The sequence below is a fragment of the Pseudophryne corroboree genome, chromosome 4 (assembly GCF_028390025.1).
Source record: "Pseudophryne corroboree isolate aPseCor3 chromosome 4, aPseCor3.hap2, whole genome shotgun sequence".
NCBI classification, from domain to species: Eukaryota; Metazoa; Chordata; class Amphibia; order Anura; family Myobatrachidae; genus Pseudophryne; species Pseudophryne corroboree.
Window position 1 is genome coordinate 865,626,047 of NC_086447.1, and position 20,972 is coordinate 865,647,018.

The 20,972-nt window shown below is 46.6% G+C and overlaps 1 protein-coding gene and 1 long non-coding RNA gene across 9 annotated transcripts in view; one reads left to right on the forward strand and one right to left on the reverse strand.

The window, feature by feature from the left end:
* LOC134910554 (uncharacterized) overlaps nt 1–1,546 on the forward strand; it is a 131,031-nt gene extending 129,485 nt beyond the window's left edge. The window contains exon 4 of the long non-coding RNA XR_010176233.1: nt 277–1,546. This is a non-coding gene — a long non-coding RNA (uncharacterized LOC134910554). The remainder of the gene's footprint in view (nt 1–276) is intronic.
* Nucleotides 1–20,972, reverse strand: part of TTC7A (tetratricopeptide repeat domain 7A) — a 914,714-nt gene that overhangs the window by 166,203 nt on the left and 727,539 nt on the right. The gene's annotated exons all lie outside the window — the stretch shown is intronic.

A 20,972-nucleotide genomic window follows, 5' to 3' on the forward strand; every position in this document is an offset into this window, starting at 1 on the left:
AAATAGCGATGAGAATATAAGTACCTTCTGTTGTAAGAAGGCTCTTGCTGCATTATTTATCGGCGAGAGTTCTTAGGCTCATTCCAAACCCACCTCATAACCTTAAAAGATGAAGAATATAGAAAAGTTCCATTTTACCTGACAGAATTATCAGCAAACAGATGGAACAGGTAGCACCCCTCAACACTTTGGTCAGATATCTTTTGTACTTCAGTAAAGCACTAGATGCTATATAGATGGATGTCAAATAATGTCTATTTTTGTATGCTTTTACAGGAAGAAGTATTGCAGATTCCTAAATATAATGCCAGATGGGACAAACAGTTTCGGCAGTTAAGGAGAAGATGGCAAAATGTGACTCTCTCCCAAACGTAGCACTATCTACCATTCCCACCATTTATGTACATATTACCTAACCCTGTAGTGAAATATCCCATGTCAGAAATGGCCTCCACTAATTATACTGGAACACTGATCTACTGTACAATTATCATACAGTAAAGGTCCCGCTCTGAACGGATTGTTCAGTGCTCACTGCCCTGGTGTCTAGCATATATAAATCCAAATCTTTATCCTGGTGCTAAATATAGTATATACTGGCTGGTATATAATACAGAATCTAAATCCTGGTGACTGATATAGTATACACTGACTGGTATATAATAATGAATCCATATCTCGGTGACTGATATAGTATACACTGACTGGTATATAACACAGAATCCATATCCCTATGACTGAGATAGTAACACGGCCCTGTATATAATACAAATGCCATATCCCAGCGACTAACATAGTATATACTGGCTGGTATATAATACAGAATCCATATCCCGGTGACTGATACAGTATATATAGTATACACTGGCTGGTATATAATACATAATCCATATCCCTGTGACTGATACAGTATATATAGTATACACTGGCTGGTATATAATACATAATCCATATCCCGGTGACTGATACAGTATATATAGTATACGCTGGCTGGTATATAATACATAATCCATATCCCGGTGACTGATACAGTATATATAGTATATGCTGGCTGGTATATAATACATAATCCATATCCCGGTGACTGATACAGTATATATAGTATATACTGGTTGGTATATAATACATAATACATATCCCGGTGACTGATACAGTATATATAGTATACGCTGGCTGGTATATAATACATAATCCATATCCCGGTGACTGATACAGTATATATAGTATATACTGGTTGGTATATAATACATAATACATATCCCGGTGACTGATACAGTATATATAGTATACGCTGGCTGGTATATAATACATAATCCATATCCCGGTGACTGATACAGTATATATAGTATACGCTGGCTGGTATATAATACATAATCCATATCCCGGTGACTGATACAGTATATATAGTATACGCTGGCTGGTATATAATACATAATCCATATTTCGGTGACTAATACAGTATATATAGTATACACTGGTTGGTATATAATACATAATCCATATTTCGGTGACTGATACAGTATATATAGTATACACTGGCTGGTATATAATACATAATCCATATCCCGGTGACTGATACAGTATATATAGTATACACTGGCTGGTATATAATACATAATCCATATCCCGGTGACTGATACAGTATATATAGTATATGCTGGCTGGTATATAATACATAATACATATCCCGGTGACTGATACAGTATATATAGTATACGCTGGCTGGTATATAATACATAATCCATATTTCGGTGACTAATACAGTATATATAGTATACACTGGTTGGTATATAATACATAATACATATCCCGGTGACTGATACAGTATATATAGTATGCACTGGCTGGTATATAATACATAATCCATATTTCGGTGACTAATACAGTATATATAGTATACACTGGTTGGTATATAATACATAATCCATATTTCGGTGACTAATACAGTATATATAGTATGCACTGGCTGGTATATAATACATAATCCATATCTCGGTGCATCCCCTTGGATCCTATTACCCATCCCCCCAGATACGACCCTAGCTCACCTGTCCTATCTCTCTCCACTGCCATGTGCTCAGCTCACCAATCCTAAATAGACTATGAATCTACCCAGCCTTTTTACAACTACCACCCTATTGCCCCAATATCGCCATTGCCTATCTATTAGAGCGACGAGTACAACGGCCTATCTCCCTTTCTCTCCTCTAGTCGCTCCCTTTGTTGCATCCCTACAATGGAGCTTCCACACATTCCACTGATGTCTTAGTAACCATCAGTCAGCAGTCTGCGATTGTTAAACAGTGCCGACCAGTGGCGGCTAAAGAGGTGGGGAAGCAGCTCAGTTCAAAATTCAAATAGGGGAGCCACACCTACTGCCAGTGAGTCCCAGCAGGCGTGTTTGGGGTGGCAGGTGGTGTGGCTCCCCTATCTGAACTTTAGGATGACCTGCAGCACCACCTCCGGATCCGCCACTGGTGATGACTGCTTTCTATTTGTTAATATGACAGTAGTCATGGACTAAGCCATTGGAAGCACTTTAGACAGCAACCCTGGGATGTCAGGAAATGTGTGATGTCACTGAAAATCAGATGGCAACCATGAGCAAACCTGCCCCAATGGAACTTACAATCTAATTTAACTACCACGGACACACAAAAACCTGTTATGTCCAACATTAATGCACTTATGAACTATGCGTGAAATGACTATGCGTGTAAAAGCAAATGACTCCATAAAAGAACTGTGAGAAATTCTACATCTATATACTCTGGGGTTTGTAGAAAAATAAAAAGTCCCAGCAGTGGTCCCACTTTATAATGCACACCTTTATAGCACCACCCTCACCACCAGGGGTTATGGGTCATTAGGTCGACAGTCAAAAGGTCGACAATGTCTAGGTCAACACCAAGTATGAAAAAGTTTAAAAAAAACAAACAAAAAAAACCCATGTAGTCCTTTTCATGTGTCGACCATTTGGACATGTCGACGTTTTGATAGGGTAACCAGACTATCCCTTTAACATGGGACACTCAGGAATTACACAGGTTCTGTGGCTGGCTGACTACAGGTGTGCATTTCACCTGGTTTTAAGCAGCCACACAAACTGTGTAATTCATGAGTGTCCCAGGTTAAAGGGATAGTCTGGTCACCCTAATTTTGACCATGTCGACCAAATGCATGTCGATCGTTTGGTGTCAATCTTTCAACCAGATGCCACCACCAGGTAGTTTACCATATATCCCCCGATACCTCACCCTATTTACAATACAATCCTTGCTATAATTTCTCCCTTTGGCCTTTGCTGTAAGCTGGCAGTGTGTGCTTCCTCTTACAGCCATTGCCTGGTAGTGGCCTCGCAGCCTGATCAGTTCTCATCAGCGTCTCATCACAGTCAGTGTACGGAGATCAACGCAGAAAGATCAAATGACAATGGCACAAAATCCGTAATCTGCATTAATCCCCACATAATTTGTAATAACTATACAGACGTGGGCCTGGAAGAGTAAAATTCCACTGCCTGCGTCCGTATTTCAGCAACCATTTGTCCTTATTTCTTCCCTCATTAGGGCCTATCACTTTACATTATAGCAGAATAATTGGCATGGAGCTGATGCGACTGTCTGCGGAGACGGAGAATTCAGATGTAGGTATGGAAGAGTCAGGCGATTCCCATGGATCAAAATGTAACGATATCAAAGGATTGCAGCAGATGACAGGGCCCCAGAACACTGAGATAATGTGCAGAGGAATGATTCACCTGGTGGATTCTACTGCTCACTAAATCTATAGTCTGGTTATGCATTGTCTTTTATTACACATTTGGTAGGATGCAGTATACAGAGGGGGTGATTCAGATCTGATCGCTGCTGTGCGTTTTCGCACAGTGGGCGATCATCGATAGACTGCGCATACGTATGCACCGCAATGTGCACGCGCGCCGGCAAACAACAACAGGCATCGCCGGTCAGCGACAGGCTGCTGCGAAGATTTCAATCGCACAGCCTTTTTGGAGGAGGCCGTTTGTGGGTGGTAACTGACCGTGCCAGGGAAAACGCTGGTGTTCCTTAGCGGTTTCAGGGAGGGTGTGTGATGTCAGCTCCAGACCCGATCAGCCCGTTCTCATTGCACTGCAGGAGTTAGTCCTGGGCTGCACACTCAGTGGAAAAATCATTAACTGGTAAGTGTGGTGTGAACGGATTTGTAACTGTCCGCAAACTGAGGCATTTTTTTTGCAGCTCGGCGTACACATGCAATCACACACTTGCACGGTGAATATACACTCCCTTTGGGCGTCGACTATCTGAACGCAGCACAACAAATATAGCAGCCCAGCAATCAGGTCTGAATCAACCCCAGAGTTTGCAATACATGTTAAAAGGAGATTTATGGTAGATTTACCATAGATTAATCTCTTTCTGAGAGGTACGCTGGATTCCACAGGGATTAACATTGGGGTGTGGAGTTGGATCTTGATCCGAGGCACCAACAGGCTAAAGCTTTGACTGTTACCAGGATGCATTGCACGGCCTCCTCTATAGCCCTGCCTCCAGGCACTGGAGCTCAGTTTCGTTAACCAGTCCAATGCAGTAGCAGATAAAAGAGACGGCAGATGTTAGTCACATAGAACCACATTCTCACGACGGGAGAAGGGACTAGTGGCCAATGCCATACAAACCCAAAGAAGCTAAGTGCGTCAGGGTGGGCGTCCTGTGGAATCCAGTGTACTATGTCTACCATAAATCTCCTTTTCTGCAGTGGGATTCGACAGGGAATACATCGGGGATGTCCTAAAGCAGTTCCTCATGGGAGGGGACACAACGTAGCGGGCAAAAGAACCCAGCGTCAAAAGGAAGCATCCTAGGAGGCGGAGGTATCAAAGGCATAGAACCTGATGAACGTGTTCACTGAGGACCATGTAGCCGCCTTGTACAATTGTTCAGCGGACGCACCTCGGCAGGCCGCCCAAGTAGGTCAAACAGACCGAGCAGAATGGGCTTTAATAGCAACAGGAGCTGGAAGACCAGCCTGTGCGTAGGCTTGTGCAATCACCATTCTAATCCATCTGGCCAAAGTTTGCTTATTCGCAGGCCAGCAACGTTTGTGAAAACCAAAAAGTACAAAAAGGGTATCTGATCTCCTGAGGGAGGCAGTCCTCTCTACGTAAATACGGAGAGCCCGTACCACATCCAAAGACCGCTCTTTGGAGGACAAACCAGAAGAGATAAAGGTGGGTACCACAATCTCTTGGTAAGATGAAAAGATGATACCACCTTAGGTAGATAACCAGAGAGAGTTCAAAGAACTGCCCGGTCCCGGTAAAAAATCAGAAAGGGTGGACGACAGGACAAAGCGCCTAAGTCCAACACCCTCCTAGCAGAGGCAATAGCCAGTAAAAACACAACCTTAAGACATTTAAGATCCACAGACTCAAGAGGTTCAAATGGAGACTCTTGTAGGGCACTCAATACAACAGACAGATGCCATGGAGCCACAGGAGGGACATAGGGAGGCTGAATCCGGAAAACCCCCTTAGTGAAAGTATGAACGTCAGGAATAGACGTAATTTTCCTATGAAACCACACCGACAAGGCAGATATATGAACCTTGAGGGAGGCCAGACAAAGGCCTAAATCTAGGCCTTGTTGCAGAAAAGCCAAAAGCTTAGAAGTTCTGAACGAATAGGCATCATAATTCTTAGCAGCACACCATGTGAAATAAGAATTCCAGACCCTGTAATAAATCCGTGCAGAAGCTGGTTTGCGGGCCTTCAAAATAGTTTGAATAACCGCCTCAAAGAACCCCTTGGCCCCCAGGAGTGAAGCCACGCTGTCAAAGCCAGTCTAGTCAGGTCCGTATAGACGCAAGGGCCCTGAACAAGGAGATCTGGGCGTTGAGTAGGTAGAAGAGGATGCTCTATCGATAGACCCTGCAGGTCTGAGAACCAATGCCGTCTGGGACACGCTGGAGCGACTAGAATTAGTATTCCTTTTTCTTGCTTGAACTTCCGAAGTACCCTGGGCAGGAGTGACACTGGAGGGAACATGTATGGTAGCCAAAAGTTCCATGGAATTGCCAGTGCTTCCACGAACGCTGCTTGCGGATCCCTTGTCCTTGATCCGAAGACCGGAACCTTATGATTGTGTCGAGACGCCATCAGGTCTACGTCTGTTAGTCCCCACTTGTCCACTAGGAGTTGAAAGACTTCCGGATGAAGACTCCACTCTCCGGCGTGAACGTCCTGACGACTGAGGAAATCTACTTCCTAGTTGAGGACTCCGGGGATGAACACTGCCGATATTGCTGGCAGATGGCGCTCCGCCCAACGGAGGATTTTTCATACTTCCAGCATTACCATGCGGCTTTGTGTTTCGCCTTGATGATTTAAGTACACCACCGTGGTGGCGTTGTCTGACTGCACTTGAACAGGCCTGTTCTGTACTAGAGGCAGGGCCAGTGTCAACGCATTGAACACCGCCCCCAATTCCAGAATGTTTATCGGGAGGAGAGACTCCTCCCTGGCCCAGACTGGCATCCGTTGTCAGGAGGACCCAGTTGGAGATCCAGAAGGGAGGGCCCTGCTCAACTGTTGGTCCTGTAGCCACCAGCTCAGGGACAGACGAACCTCCGGAGTCAAAGAGAACATTTTAGACCTGATCCGATGAGGCAGGCCGTCCCACTTGGAAAGGATTAACCTCTGCAGAGGGCGGGGATAAAATTGAGCGTACTCTATCATGTTGAAAAGACGACACCATGAGGCCTAGTACTTGCATCGCCGAGTGTATCGACACTCTTGGGCGAGAGAGGAAATATCTGATCCTGTCCTGAAGTTTCAGGACTTTCCCTGGAGACAAAAACAATCGTTGGTGGTGTGTGTCCAGTAGTGCCCCCAGATGCACCATGCTCTGAGCAGGGACCAGCAAGGACTTTTTCCAGTTGTTGAGCCACCTGTGGGCTTGTAGGAATTGGACCGTCAGTTCCAGATGACTGAGGTAAACCTCTTGGGAGTTCGCCAGGATCAGCAAGTCGTCCAGATACGGCAGGATCCTGATACCCTGACGGCGGAGAAGAGCCGTCATCATGGCCATGACCTTGGTGAAGATCCGAGGGGCCGTGGCCAATCCAAAAGGCAGTGCCTGGAATTGATAATGTAGGTTGCCAATAGCAAATCGCAGAAATTGCTGATGCGACATGGCAATAGGTATGTGCAGGTATGCATCCTGTACTGTATGTCCAAGAATACCATATAGTCTTCGGGTTCCATGGCCAGCACTATAGAGCGCAGAGTTTCCATACGGACTTTGGATACTCTCACAAACGTGTTCAATGATTTGAGGTTGAGTATAGGCCGGAAGGACCCATTAGGCTTCGGAACTAGAAACAGGGTCGAATAGTAGTCCCTGCCTCTCTGAGCCAGAGGTATCGGCACTACCACACCTGTATCCAAGAGGGATTGTACAACCAAGTGTAGAGCTTGCGCCTTTAACGGAGCCGCCGGAATAACTGTTGTGCAAAATTGGCGAGGGGGACGTCTCTTGAAAGAGATTGCGTACCCTGTGAGAGACAACTTCCCGCACCCAGGCATCCAAAGTGGTCCTTAACCAGGCCTGGGCGAACTGCAGAAGTCGGCCTCCGTCATGCAGCAGGCTTGTCTTGTTTGGAAGCAGGTTGACGGGCGGCCCAGGATTGTTTATATTTAGGCTTAGTGGTTTTGGAAGCACGAGCCTGTCGCAGATACATCTGACCCTTTGCTTTCCCTGGAGGTCGAAAGGAACGAAATGTGGTACTCTTAGAAGGATTAGTATTTGAGAGACACGCAGTCTTGGCAGTAGCCAAGTCAGTTACAATCTTGTTCAGATCCTCCCCAAATAGGATGTCTCCCTTAAAAGGGAGCACTTCCAAGATCCACCTTCCAGGACCTAAAACCACATAATTCAATGAGCCAGGATAGACGTAGTAGATGCCTTGGCCGCCATTACACCTGCATCAGAGGCCGCCTCCTGAATATAGTGGGAGGCCGTGGTAATATAAGACAGATATTGTCTGGCAGTTTCAGAAATATCCTGAGGCAGCTCATCCTCAATTGCCTGAACCCATGCTTCAATACCTTTTGCAGCCCAGGAGGTCGCCATAGTGGGTCTATGTACAGCGCCACTAAGGGAGTAAATAGACTTCAGGCATCCCTCCACACGCTTATCCGTCGGTTCCTTCAGTGAGGTGACAGTGGTGACAGGCAGAGTAGATTACACCACAAGACGGGAGACATGAGAATCCACCGGCGGTGGAGTTTCCCACTTATTACTCAACTCCGAAAGGGATAGGATAACGAGCTAGTATCTTTTTAGACAGGAAAAATGTATTTCCTGGAGATGACCAGTATTCCTGACGTATGTCAATTAAATGGTCAGAATGTGGTAAGACTACTTTAGCAACCGTCTGATGTTTGAACTTATCAGGTTTCTTAGACGCAGTAGTAGTCTCAATGTCATCATCTATTTGAAGAATAAGCTTAACAGCCTCCACTGGGTCAGGAACATCAACCTGAGTTGTAGATTCCTCATCAGAAGCAACTGTATCAGTGTCTGACAGATCAGTATATTCCCCATCCTCATCGGAAGAATTATCCGAAATATTAGTGGATTGTGGGGAAAAATTGGACCGTTTAGATGACCCCTTGGCCCCAGAGGAGCGTGGGGTAGACTTTTCTCTAACCAAAGATTGATTTAATTGTTGTAATTTGGTAGACAGAATATCCGCCCACGGCGGATTAACTACAGGGATAATGTGTGGCTGCAATGGCACAGGAGGTCCCACAGGGGGCGTAAGATGTCTCACAAGTGTAGTCAGCAGACTTGAGAACGCTGCCCAGGGTGGGTCCTGATTGGCCACAGGTGCTGCAGGTTGACTAGGTGTATGGCACTCAGCGAATATAATCAGGATGGGATCACAGCAGGTGCGCTAAAAGGCAGTGTGCAGCCAGACAGTCGTACCCTAAACGGAGGATTCCCCGTCACCTCCACCAAAACCAATATACAGAAAAAGAGGGGTAAACTTATCTGGCGCTACTGGTCAATTGATTTCCTGTATCACCGATCCTTCAATCTTTTCAAAAGATTGAAGGATCGGTGATACAGGAAATCAATTGACCAGTAGCGCCAGATAAGTTTACCCCTCTTTTTCTGTATGGCACTCAGCGCCTGAACCAGCAGCTAAAACTTCCCCCTCAGGTAAATCCATGGTGTCAGTACTGCAGGATGCAGAGGCGTCCGTGGATTTCCCGCCCTGTGTAACAGACATTATAAGGAATGTAGCCTTAGGGCGTAACAGTACAATATAGCCAGACAAACACAATACCTGCAAATAACCCCCTATGTTATGTGACAGTAAACATAGTACACAAAACAGAGGATTTAAGCGGTATGAGGTGACTGAAACACAGAGCAAAAATACCCAATCGTATATTCTGTGTAACACTATATATATATATATATATATATATATATATATATATATGGGACCCTGACGCACTTAGCCCCCCAGGCAACAGAATATAGTGATAGATATAAACAATAAAACTGCACTGAACATTTACATATAAATATGTACATACATTTGTATGAGTATAGATATAACAATGCACAGTAGATACTGGATGTATATCACAGAATACTTGTACCAAATATTCAGACAGCAGTACACTTGTTCTTAACTTAAGGGCCCCATACACTAAAACGATAATGCCCAATTTCATCCAATTTCGGGCATTCGGGCCGATATATCGGGTGAAATCGGGCATTTTGAAGGTGTTTCCGATCGGATGCGCGTTCCTGTGAGGGTCGGATCGGCTCCCCTAGATCGTTAGTACTGCACTCGTCATATGTAGGTTCCCGCAGGCATGGCTGGTATCGCATACGATATATCGCATGCAAAATTTACCAAATCGTATGGAATCGTATAGAACCACTTCCCGGGAGAGTTCAAGGGAAATCGCCTCCGACTTCAGCCTCAGGATATATCGTTGTAGTGTATGGGGCCCTTAACACTGGTCTAAAATGACATGTAGATTATTAAGTGCCTGTAAATGCACAGCGCTGATGAGACAGGCGGCTTTACAGAGGAGACAAAGCCCTGCAGTCCCGCAGATGAGCCCAGCTAGTAGTGACGATGGCGCCAAATCTCTGTCAGGGAGTGAGGGAGAGAGAAATGCAGCTCCACGGCGGGAACACCAGCAGTAGATGGCGCCCGGAGCTGGGGGAGGGGCTACAGGTCAGCGCCTTATTCCCTATACTGGGCCTCATCACCGGGTACTATGGAGCCTATATTAAACGGATTTTAGTAAATCCGACCTGTGCTCCCTGCCCTGGTGAATATAGTCGGGTCCCTGTGCAGTACAGTGTCCATACCAGTGGCGCGGTCCGTCTCCTGGGACCGCGATTTACCGGCCGGTCCCACCTGGGGGACCCTCTTACCTCCTCCCTGATGTGCAGCCACGCGATCCAGGAGAGCGTCAGCGGTGTGTGCCAGTAGTCCGGTGCGCCTCCCTCCCGGGAACCAGGCCGCAGGAGTATGCAGCGCTGCTGGGTGAGGTGATGGAGCTGCAGCACAGCATGTCAGAATGACATAGAAAGTGCTGCGGCCCTTGAAGTCTTCTTAAAAAGCTCTTTCCAGGGCTGCCTGTTAGTGACCTGCTGTGCAGGCACCAATTTACAAACTGAGCTCCAGTGCCTGGAGGCAGGGCTATAGAGGAGGCAGTGCAATGCATCCTGGGAACAGTCAAAGCTTTAGCCTGTTGGTGCCTCGGAACAAGATCCAACTCTACACCCCGATGTTATTCCCTGTGGAATACCAGTGTACCCCGCTGCAGAAAGACACAATAAATATGAAAATAAATAATAAGATTTTAAACCTACCGGTAAATCTTTTTCTCGTAGTCCGTAGAGGATGCTGGGACTCCGTAAGGACCATGGGGAATAGACGGGCTCCACAGGAGACATGGGCACTAAAAAAGAACTTTAGGTATGGGTGTGCACTGGCTCCTCCCTCTATGCCCCTCCTCCAGACCTCAGTTAGAGAAACTGTGCCCAGAGGAGACGGACAGTACGAGGAAAGGATTTTTGTTGATCCAAGGGCAAGATTCATACCAGCCACACCATTCATACCGTATAACATGGTATATACGAACCAGTCAACAGTATGAAACAAAACCAGTATCAGTCCAAAACTGATCCAACTGAAACATAACCCTTATGTAAGCAACAACTATATACAAGTCTTGCAGGATGTTGTCCGCACAGGGAAGGGCGCCCAGCATCCTCTACGGACTAGGAGAAAAAGATTTACCGGTAGGTTTCAAATCTTAATTTCTCTTACGTCCTAGAGGATGCTGGGGACTCCGTAAGGACCATGGGGATTATACCAAAGCTCCAAAACGGGCGGGAGAGTGCGGATGACTCTGCAGCACCGAATTAGCAAACATTAGGTCCTCATCGGCCAGGGTATCAAACTTGTTGAATTTTGCAAAAGTGTTTGAACCCGACCAAGTCGCGACTCGGCAAAGTTGTAATGCCGAGACGCCCCGCGCAGACGCCCAAGAAGAGCCCACCTTCCTAGTAGAATGGACCTTAACCGAATTCGGTAACGGCAATCCAGCCATAGAATGAGCCTGCTGAATCGTGTTACAGATCCAGTGAGCAATAGTCTGTTTAGATGCAGGAGCACCAACCTTGTTGTCTGCATACAGGATAAACAGAGCCTCTGTTTTCCTAACCCGAGCCGTTCTGGCCACATAAATTTTCAATGCCCTGACCACATCCAGGGACTCGGAATCCTCCACGTCCCTTGTAGCCACAGGCACCACAATAGGTTGGTTCATATGAAAAGAAGAAACCACCTTAGTCCAAGTAAGATACTTCAATTCAACTGTTTGAAGCGGTTCAAACCAGTGAGACTTAAGGAACCGTAACACCACGTTAAGGTCCCATGGTGCCACTGGAGGCATAAAAGGAGGCTGGATATGCAGCACCCCTTTCACGAAAGTCTGGACTTCTGGAAGAGAAGCCAATTCCCTTTGAAAGAAAATGGATAAGGCTGAAATCTGAACCTTAATGGAGCCTAACTTTAGGCCCAAATTCACTCCTGTTTGCAGGAAGTGGAGAAAACGGCCCAGATGGAACTCTTCCGGAGGAGCAGTTCTGGCTTCGCACCAAGCCACATACTTCCTCCAGATACGGTGATAATGTTTCGATGTCACCTCCTTCCTAGCCTTTATCAGAGTAGGAATGACCTCCTCCGGAATACCCTTCTCCGCTAGGATCCTGCGTTCAACAGCCATGCCGTAAAACGCAGTCGCGGTAAATCCTGGAACAGACAGGGCCCTTGTTGTAACAGGTCTTCCCTGAGAGGAAGAGGCCACGGATCTTCTGAGAGCATTTCCTGTAGATCCGGATACCAGGCCCTTCGAGGCCAATCTGGAACGATAAGAATCGCCTGAACCCCTCTCCGTCTTATGAGTCTCAGTATCTTTGAGATGAGAGGAAGAGGAGGGAACACGTAGACCGACTGAAACACCCACGGTGTCACCAGTGCGTCCACTGCAACCGCCTGAGGGTCCCTTGACCTGGCGCAATATCTCGGAAGTTTCTTGTTGAGGCGTGAAGCCATCATGTCTATTTGAGGCAGACCCCACTGACTTGCAATCTCTGCGAAGACTTCCTGATGAAGTCCCCACTCTCCTGGATGCAGATCGTGTCTGCTGAGGAAGTCTGCTTCCCAGTTGTCTACTCCCGGAATGAAGACTGCTGTCAGAGCGCTTACATGACTCTCCGCCCATCGAAGAATCTTTGAGGCTTCTGCCATTGCCACTCTGCTCCTTGTGCCACCTTGGCGGTTTACATGAGCCACTGCTGTGATGTTGTCTGACTGAATCAGAACCGGTAGACCTTGAAGTAAGGTCTGTGCCTGACGAAGGCCGTTGTATATGGCCCTTAATTCCAGAATGTTGATGTGTAGACAAGCCTCCTGGCTTGACCACAGACCCTGGAAGTTTCTTCCCTGTGTGACTGCTCCCCATCCTCGGAGACTCGCGTCCGTGGTCACCAGAACCCAGTCCTGGATTCCGAACCTGCGACCCTCTAGAAGGTGAGCACTCTGCAGCCACCACAGGAGAGATACCCTGGCCCTGGGGGACAGGCGGATCATCTGATGAATCTGTAGATGTGACCTGGACCACTTGTCCAGAAGGTCCCACTGAAAGGTTCTGGCATGGAACCTGCCGAATGGAATGGCCTCGTAAGACGCCACCATTTTTCCCAGCACTCGCGTGCAGTGATGTACCGACACACTGTCTGGCTTCAACAGGTCCTTGACCAAGTCCCGCAGTTCCTGGGCCTTTTCCGTTGGGAGAAAGACCCTCTTTTGTTCCATGTCCAGAATCATGCCTAGGAAAGGCAATCTGGTTGTTGGAACTAACTGTGACTTTGGCAGGTGTAGAATCCAACCGTGTTGTTGTAACACCCTCAGGGAGAGTGAAACTTTGACCAGCAACTGTCCTCTCGATCTCGCTTTTATCAGGAGATCGTCCAAGTATGGGATAATTGTGACCCCCTGCTTGCGCAGGAGCACCATCATCTCCGCCATTAATTTGGTAAAAATTCTCGGGGCCGTGGACAGCCCAAACGGCAACGTCTGAAATTGGTAGTGACAATCCTCCACCACAAATCTCAGGAACGCCTGATGAGGTTGATAAATGGGGACATGAAGGTATGCATCCTTTATGTCTAGAGACACCATATAATCTCCACCTTCCAGACTTGCAATGACCGCCCTGAGCGACTCCATCTTGAACTTGAACCTCTTTAAGTATAGGTTTAAGGACTTTAAATTTAGAATGGGTCTGACCGAACCGTCCGGTTTCGGGACCACAAACAGGGTTGAGTAATAGCCCATCCCCTGCTGCAGCAGGGGAACCTTGACCACCACTTGTTGGAGACACAATTTTTGAATTGCTGCCAAAACTACCTCCCTCTCTGGGGAAGAAGTCGGCAGTGCCGGTTTTAAAAACCGGCGAGGAGGCACCTCTTCGAATTCCAGCTTGTACCCCTGGGAAACAATGTCTATTGCCCAGGGATCCACCTGAGAGTGAACCCAGACTTGGCTGAAAAGACTAAGACGTGCCCCCACTGGAACGGACTCCCCCAGCGGAGCCCCAGCGTCATGCGATGGATTTAGTAGAAGCCGGGGAGGACTTCTGTTCCTGGGAACTGGCTGTAGCTGGCAGCTTTTTCCCCTTGCCCTTACCTCTGGCAAGAAAGGTAGATCCCCGAGCTCTCTTGGATTTATGCGGCCGAAAGGACTGCATCTGATAATGTGGCGCTTTCTTAGGCTGTGAGGAAACATAAGGTAAAAAAGTTGATTTACCAGCAGTAGCTGTGGAAACTAGGTCCGCGAGACCTTCCCCAAACAACTCCTCACCTTTGTACGGCAAAACCTCCATATGCCGTTATGAGTCGGCATCACCCGACCACTGTCGGGTCCACAGCGCCCGCCTGGCAGAAATCGCCATTGCGTTAGTTCTGGACCCCAGTATGCCTATATCCCTTTGAGCCTCTCTCATATAAAGTACCGCATCCTTAATATGTCCCAGGGTCAATAAAATAGTTTCCTTATCCATCGTATCCATATCAGCAGATAAGGTATCGGTCCACGCTAGTACAGCGCTACAAACCCAAGCCGACGCTATTGCCGGTCTGAGTAATGTACCGGTATGTGTGTAAATTGACTTCAAGGTAGTTTCCTGCTTCCGGTCAGCAGGATCCCTGAGGGCCGCTGTATCCTGAGACGGCAGCGCCACCTTTTTGGAAAGGCGCGTCAACGCCTTGTCCACCCTTGGGGAGGATTCCCACCGTATCCTGTCCTTGATAGGGAAAGGATACGCCATAAGAATCCTTTTGGGAATCTGCAGCTTCTTATCTGGAGTTTCCCAAGCACTTTCAAATAACTCCTAACTTCTTTTCTTTAAACATGTGGATCTTAGGATTAGGCACCGCGGGGTCATCTATAATATGCAGCACATCCTTTATAGCAATAATCATATAACGAATACTCTTTGCCAATTTTGGCTGCAACCTCGCATCATCATAATCGACACTAGAGTCAGACTCTGTGTCAACTGAGAAATCGGCCGCTTTTGAGACCCAGAAGGTCCCTGTGACATAGGGAAAGGCAGGGTATGACCCTCTATGTTGTCCCTGGACTCTGCTTTGTCCAAACATTTGTGCAATAAATTCACATTTGCATTTAAAATATTCCACATATCCATCCAGTCATGTGTCGGTGTTGCCGACGGCGACACCACACTCATCCGCTCCACCTCCTCCCTAGGAGAGCCTTCCGCTTCAGACATGACGACACGCACGTACTGACACACCACACACTCAGGGAAAGCTCTATCTGGAGACAGTTCCCCCACAAGGCCCCTTGGAGAGACAGAGAGAGAGAGTATGCCAGCACACACCCAGCGCCAATAATCTTGGGAAAAAGAAAAAATATTACCCAGATACAGCGCTATTCACTGCGGCCAATTATGTGCCCCCCCCTTCTTTAAAACCCTCTGTCACCGGTGATCAGCAGGGGAGAGTCCGGGGAGCCAGCTTCTTAGCGTGTGCTGGAGGAGAAAATGGCGCTGGTGAGTGCTGAGGGAGAAGCCCCGCCCCCTCAGTGGCGGGCTTCGGTCCCGCTCTTTCTTCAAACTGGCGGGGGCTCTGAAATAATATCAAACTGAGTAATTATATTCCTAAAAACCAGTGCTGAGGTCTACATTGCAGCCCAGGGCGCCCCCCCCCCCCCCGCGCCCTGTACCCAACAGTGTGCGCTGTGTGTGTGTGTTGTGGGAGCAATGGCGCGCAGCGTTACCTCTCCGAAGCTCTGAAGTCTTCTGACGCCTGTGAAGTCTTCTGCCTTCCTATACTCACCCGGCTTCTATCTTCCGGCTCTGCGAGGAGGACGGCGGCACGGCTCCGGGACGAACCGCTAGGGAAGACCTGCGCTCTGACTCCCTCTGGAGCTAATGGTGTCCAGTAGCCTAAGAAGCAGAGCCTAGCATTTAAGTAGGTCTGCTTCTCTCTTCTCAGTCCGTCGATGCAGGGAGCCTGTTGCCAGCACTGCTCCCTGAAAATAAAAAACCTAACAAACTACTTTCTTTTCAGGAAGCTCAGGAGAGCTCCCTGTAGTGCGCCCAGTCTCCACTGGGCACAGTATTAAACTGAGGTCTGGAGGAGAGGCATCGAGGGAGGAGCCAGTGCACACCCATACCTAAAGTTTTTTTTTAGTGCCCATGTCTCCTGTGGAGCCCGTCTATTCCCCATGGTCCTCTAGGACGTAGGAGAAAATACAATTATATCTGTTATCCCAATTACACCTCGGCTGATACTTGAGGTCTTCAATGGAAAGCAACATGACAAGGAGTACAATATATTTGTTAGTTTTCATTATGTACAGTGAATGCAGCCCTTCTGGGCCTCAAGGAGATAAATGAACTAATCTACAGTCATGAAAGGTGAACTGACGGATCCAACCAGGTTTTGCTCGTCTAAAGAAATTTTACTATATACTGTAAGGCTGCTGTGCTATGATGCGAGTGCTCTATAGTTTAGTAATATATTTAGAGGAAGAGTTTATAGAATAATCACATAATACCAATTTTATATTCAAAACTACAATGCAGCTGAATTAGGCATATGCAATACAGTATAGGCAAACGCAATAGGGGTTTCCAGTTGCCCAGAAACCCCCCTTCTGCTTCCTGGCCAGTGGCTCAAATCATTACCACAAAGCAGTAGTATATAATACAATTTCACTAGAGCTGTACTTTTTGAGATGCCACTTGCAGTAAGGAATCAGTTGCAGAGTGATTGACACGATGAGACCGTTTGGGGGAGGTAACGGGGAGTGTCTGCAAAAATGCCTATAAATCGGTTGTGAGAGAGTACGCAGTTGCTGAGCATGTTGTGATGGTTTTGGTGTGCATCTCTGTTCTCTTGTGGGCAGCAGCTACACTTGCGATGCTTCGCAGTTCCGTCGGTAAAAAAGATCGCTGCATAGGCATTGCGACCACATCTGAATTAGGCCCTATCAGTGCACCAGTGAAATCAGTAAGCATTTGCCATCTAGAAGAGACAGACATCTTACCACGAGGTGGGAGAATGTGTGCTCCATATCTCGCAGTTCTGTTGCTAAAGAGATCGCTGCATCGGCATTGCGAGCGCATCTGAATTAGGCCCTATCAGCGCACCAGTGAAACCAGAAAGCAGTTGCCAGCTAGAAGAGACAGACATCTTACCATGAGGTGGGAGAATGTGTGCTCGATGCCTCACAGTTCTGTTGCTAAAAAAGATCACTCCATCGGCATTGCAACCACATCTGAATCAGGCCCTATCAGCGCCCCAGTGAAACCAGAGAGCAGTTGCCAGCTAGAAGAGACAGGTATCTTACCATGAGATGGGAGAATGTGTGCTTAGAAAACTCTGTTATGTCTCCCAATGGTTATATTATGTATGTATATTTAGTATGGGGTGTTTAACCTTTTTCCTGACTACTTATTTTATTTGCACTTTATATGAGGCAGACTGTAGCTTGTTAAGTGCTATTTATATCCTCATCGTGGGCTGTCTCACAATCACTCTAAAATCAAGAATTTAGAAACCTTATAGGTAAATAATTGGAGCATGTACTACAAGAAAACAACAAGAAAACAACACCGCAATACTAATGCTCCTTACAGAAGTGCACGTTAGTAAGCATGGGGTCATCGGAAATAATCACTAATGCTCATGTGCAGAAGAATACCTCAGGGCCAAAACTAGGATTTTCGTCACCCGGGGCAAGGCAGTAATTTGGCACGCCCCCTCAAACACAGAAGCGCACATGTTAGTAAGCATGGGGCCTTTGGATGCAATGCAATACTAATGTTCCTGACCAGAAGTGCACGTTAGTAAGCATGGGGCCATTGGATGTAATGCAATACTAATGTTCCTGACCAGAAGCGCACAAGTTAGTAAGCATGGGGCCTTTGGATGCAATGCAATACTAATGTTCCTGACCAGAAGTGCACATGTTAGTAAGCATGGGGCCATTGGATGCAATGCAAAACTAATGTTCCTGACCAGAAGTGCACGTTAGTAAGCATGGGGCCATTGGATGTAATGCAATACTAATGTTTCTGACCAGAAGCGCACATGTTAGTAAGCATGGGGTCATTGGATGCAATGCAATACTAATGTTCCTAACCAGAAGCGCACAAGTTAGTAAGCATGGGGCCATTGGATGTAATGCAATACTAATGTTCCTGACCAGAAGTGCACAAGTTAGTAAGCATGGGGCCATTGGATGTAATGCAATACTAATGTTCCTGACCAGAAGCGCACATGTTAGTAAGCATGGGGCCATTGGATGTAATGCAATACTAATGTTTCTGACCAGAAGCGCAGATGTTAGTAAGCATGGGGTCATCGGAAGTAATGCATCACTAATGCTCATGTCCAGAAGCGTACCTCAGGGCCAAAACTAGGATTTTCGTCACCCGGGGCACGGCAGTAATTTGGCGCACCGGCCCAAACACAGAAGCGCACATGTTAGTAAGCATGAGGCCATTGGATGCAATGTAAAATTAATGTTCCTGACCAGAAGTGCACATGTTAGTAAGCATGGGGTCATTGGATCCAATGCAATACTAATGTTCCTGACCAGAAGCGCACGTTAGTAAGCATTGGGCCATTGGATGTAAAGCAATAATAATGTTCCTGACCAGAAGTGCACATGTTAGTAAGCATGGGGCCATTGGATCCAATGCAATACTAATGTTCCTGACCAGAAGCGCACATGTTAGTAAGCATTGGGCCATTGGATGTAAAGCAGTACTAATGTTCCTAACCAGAAGCGTACATGTTAGTAATCATGGTGCCATTAGGAATAATGCAGGGATAATAGATGTGCTGACATGCTTTATTCAATTACTATTCCTATGCATTACAGTATAAAGGTAAAATAATGATAGTACATTACATATTGAGGTTATTTCTTTATTCTCATATCAGTTGTCATGTACTGTACTGTATAAAATGAGACCGGAGCTTAACTAGGACAGAACTGGAATCAACATTCTGTCAGCATTTTAAATTATGCTGCAGGCACAGCTAATGCAGGTATTCTGAATTCATGTGCAATGCCTCCTGTGACAGACCATATTGCTTGATAAAAAAACATGCATTTTAATATCACAGTTAGTTGTATGGGTAAAGAGTGATATTCTGCTGTATACTCAAGATAATACTGTATTAATATCCTTAGCATTAAATATGCACAGGTAGGTACTGTAAATATAATATCTATAGCCTATGTCTCGCTGGACAGAAATGACACATTTTGAGTTAAGACAGTTCTGTATCATTCTTTAGAATTTACCCAATGGTAAAACTAGTTCTAATACTACCCACAATCTCATTATCCATTGATGGTACGACTATCTCCTCTAGCCCCCAGGTACGCTGTCTTGGCGTAATCCTTGACTCCTCTCCCTCATTCAAACCACACATTCAGCACCTCTCACAAACCTGTCATTTTCATCTCAAAAACATTTCCAGGATCAGACCTTTTCTCACCCAGGATACCACTAAGATCATTATTCACTCACTGGTCATCTCCAGACTGGACTATTGTAATCTCTTCCTAACTGGCCTCCCGGACAATTACCTCTCTCCACTCCAATCTATCCTCAATGTAGCAGCCCGGCTCATCTTCCTCACCAAACGCACTACGTCCACCTCCCCTCTTCAACAAGCCCTTCACTGGCTTTCCTTCCCTTTCAGAATCCAATTCAAGCTTCTCACACTCACTTACAAAGCCCTCACCCACTCCTCTCCCATTTACATCTCTGACCTTATCTCCCTTTACTCTCCCACCCGTCCTCTTCGCTCTGCTAATGCACGCCGACTCTCATGCCTACTGATTTCTTCCTCCCACTCCTATCTCCAAGACTTTTCACGTACTGCTCCCTTCCTCTGGAATTCTTTACCTCTCCCCCTCAGACTCTCCACCTCTCTACAAAACTTCAAACGGGCTCTTAAGACCCACTTCTTTACCAAACCCAGCCAAATCTCATCCTAACCCTCTGTTCCACGCTCTCTATGTACCCCATCTGTGCCACCCCTGTCTGTCCACCCCTCCCCTTAGACTGTAAGCTCTCACGAGCAGGGCCCTCTTCCCTCATGTGCTTATCCTTTTCTTACTTTAATAATCCTCAACTGCCCGAATCCTGCAGTTTTGTGGCCACCTGGAACTTATCTCTGTCGTTTACTGGTGTAGTTATGCTTAGTTACCCTGTACTTGTCCTATATTGTCTTCAACTGTAAGTCACTGTTTTCCTGTTTTGATTATGTGCATATGTACTCTGTAATTGGGCGCTGCGGAACTATTGTGGCGCCATATAAATAAAGGATAATAATAATAATAATAATAATAATACTACCCTTAATTTTAACAGCACTGGGCCTGATTCAGACGTGGACGCTAAAGGCACAGAGGACGCAGTCACTGCATGAAAATATGCTAATGTTGCGGGAGGTGTTTGAGCCATCACGCCCCCGTTTTTGGGAACGCTGTCCGTCACTACCCAGTTCCCAGACAGACATAATGCGTCTTACTGGGCTCAGCGGCCATTGTCGCAGCCACAGATTTGCACATGCGCAGTGTGGATCCTACGCATGCACAGATCAAGAACATTGGAGGTGTCCGTAAACATCTCTGAATTAGGCCTACTGCATGGCGATTATTTTCTATGCACTGTAGGGCTATAGGTACAAAGCACTGGACTCTGGGGAAAGCTGACAAGGAGAAGCGGCATATACAATACACACATTACAGAAGTTCTCAATGGGATCAGGGAAGCTGCGGATTCCCATTGGGGGTAATTCAGACCTGAT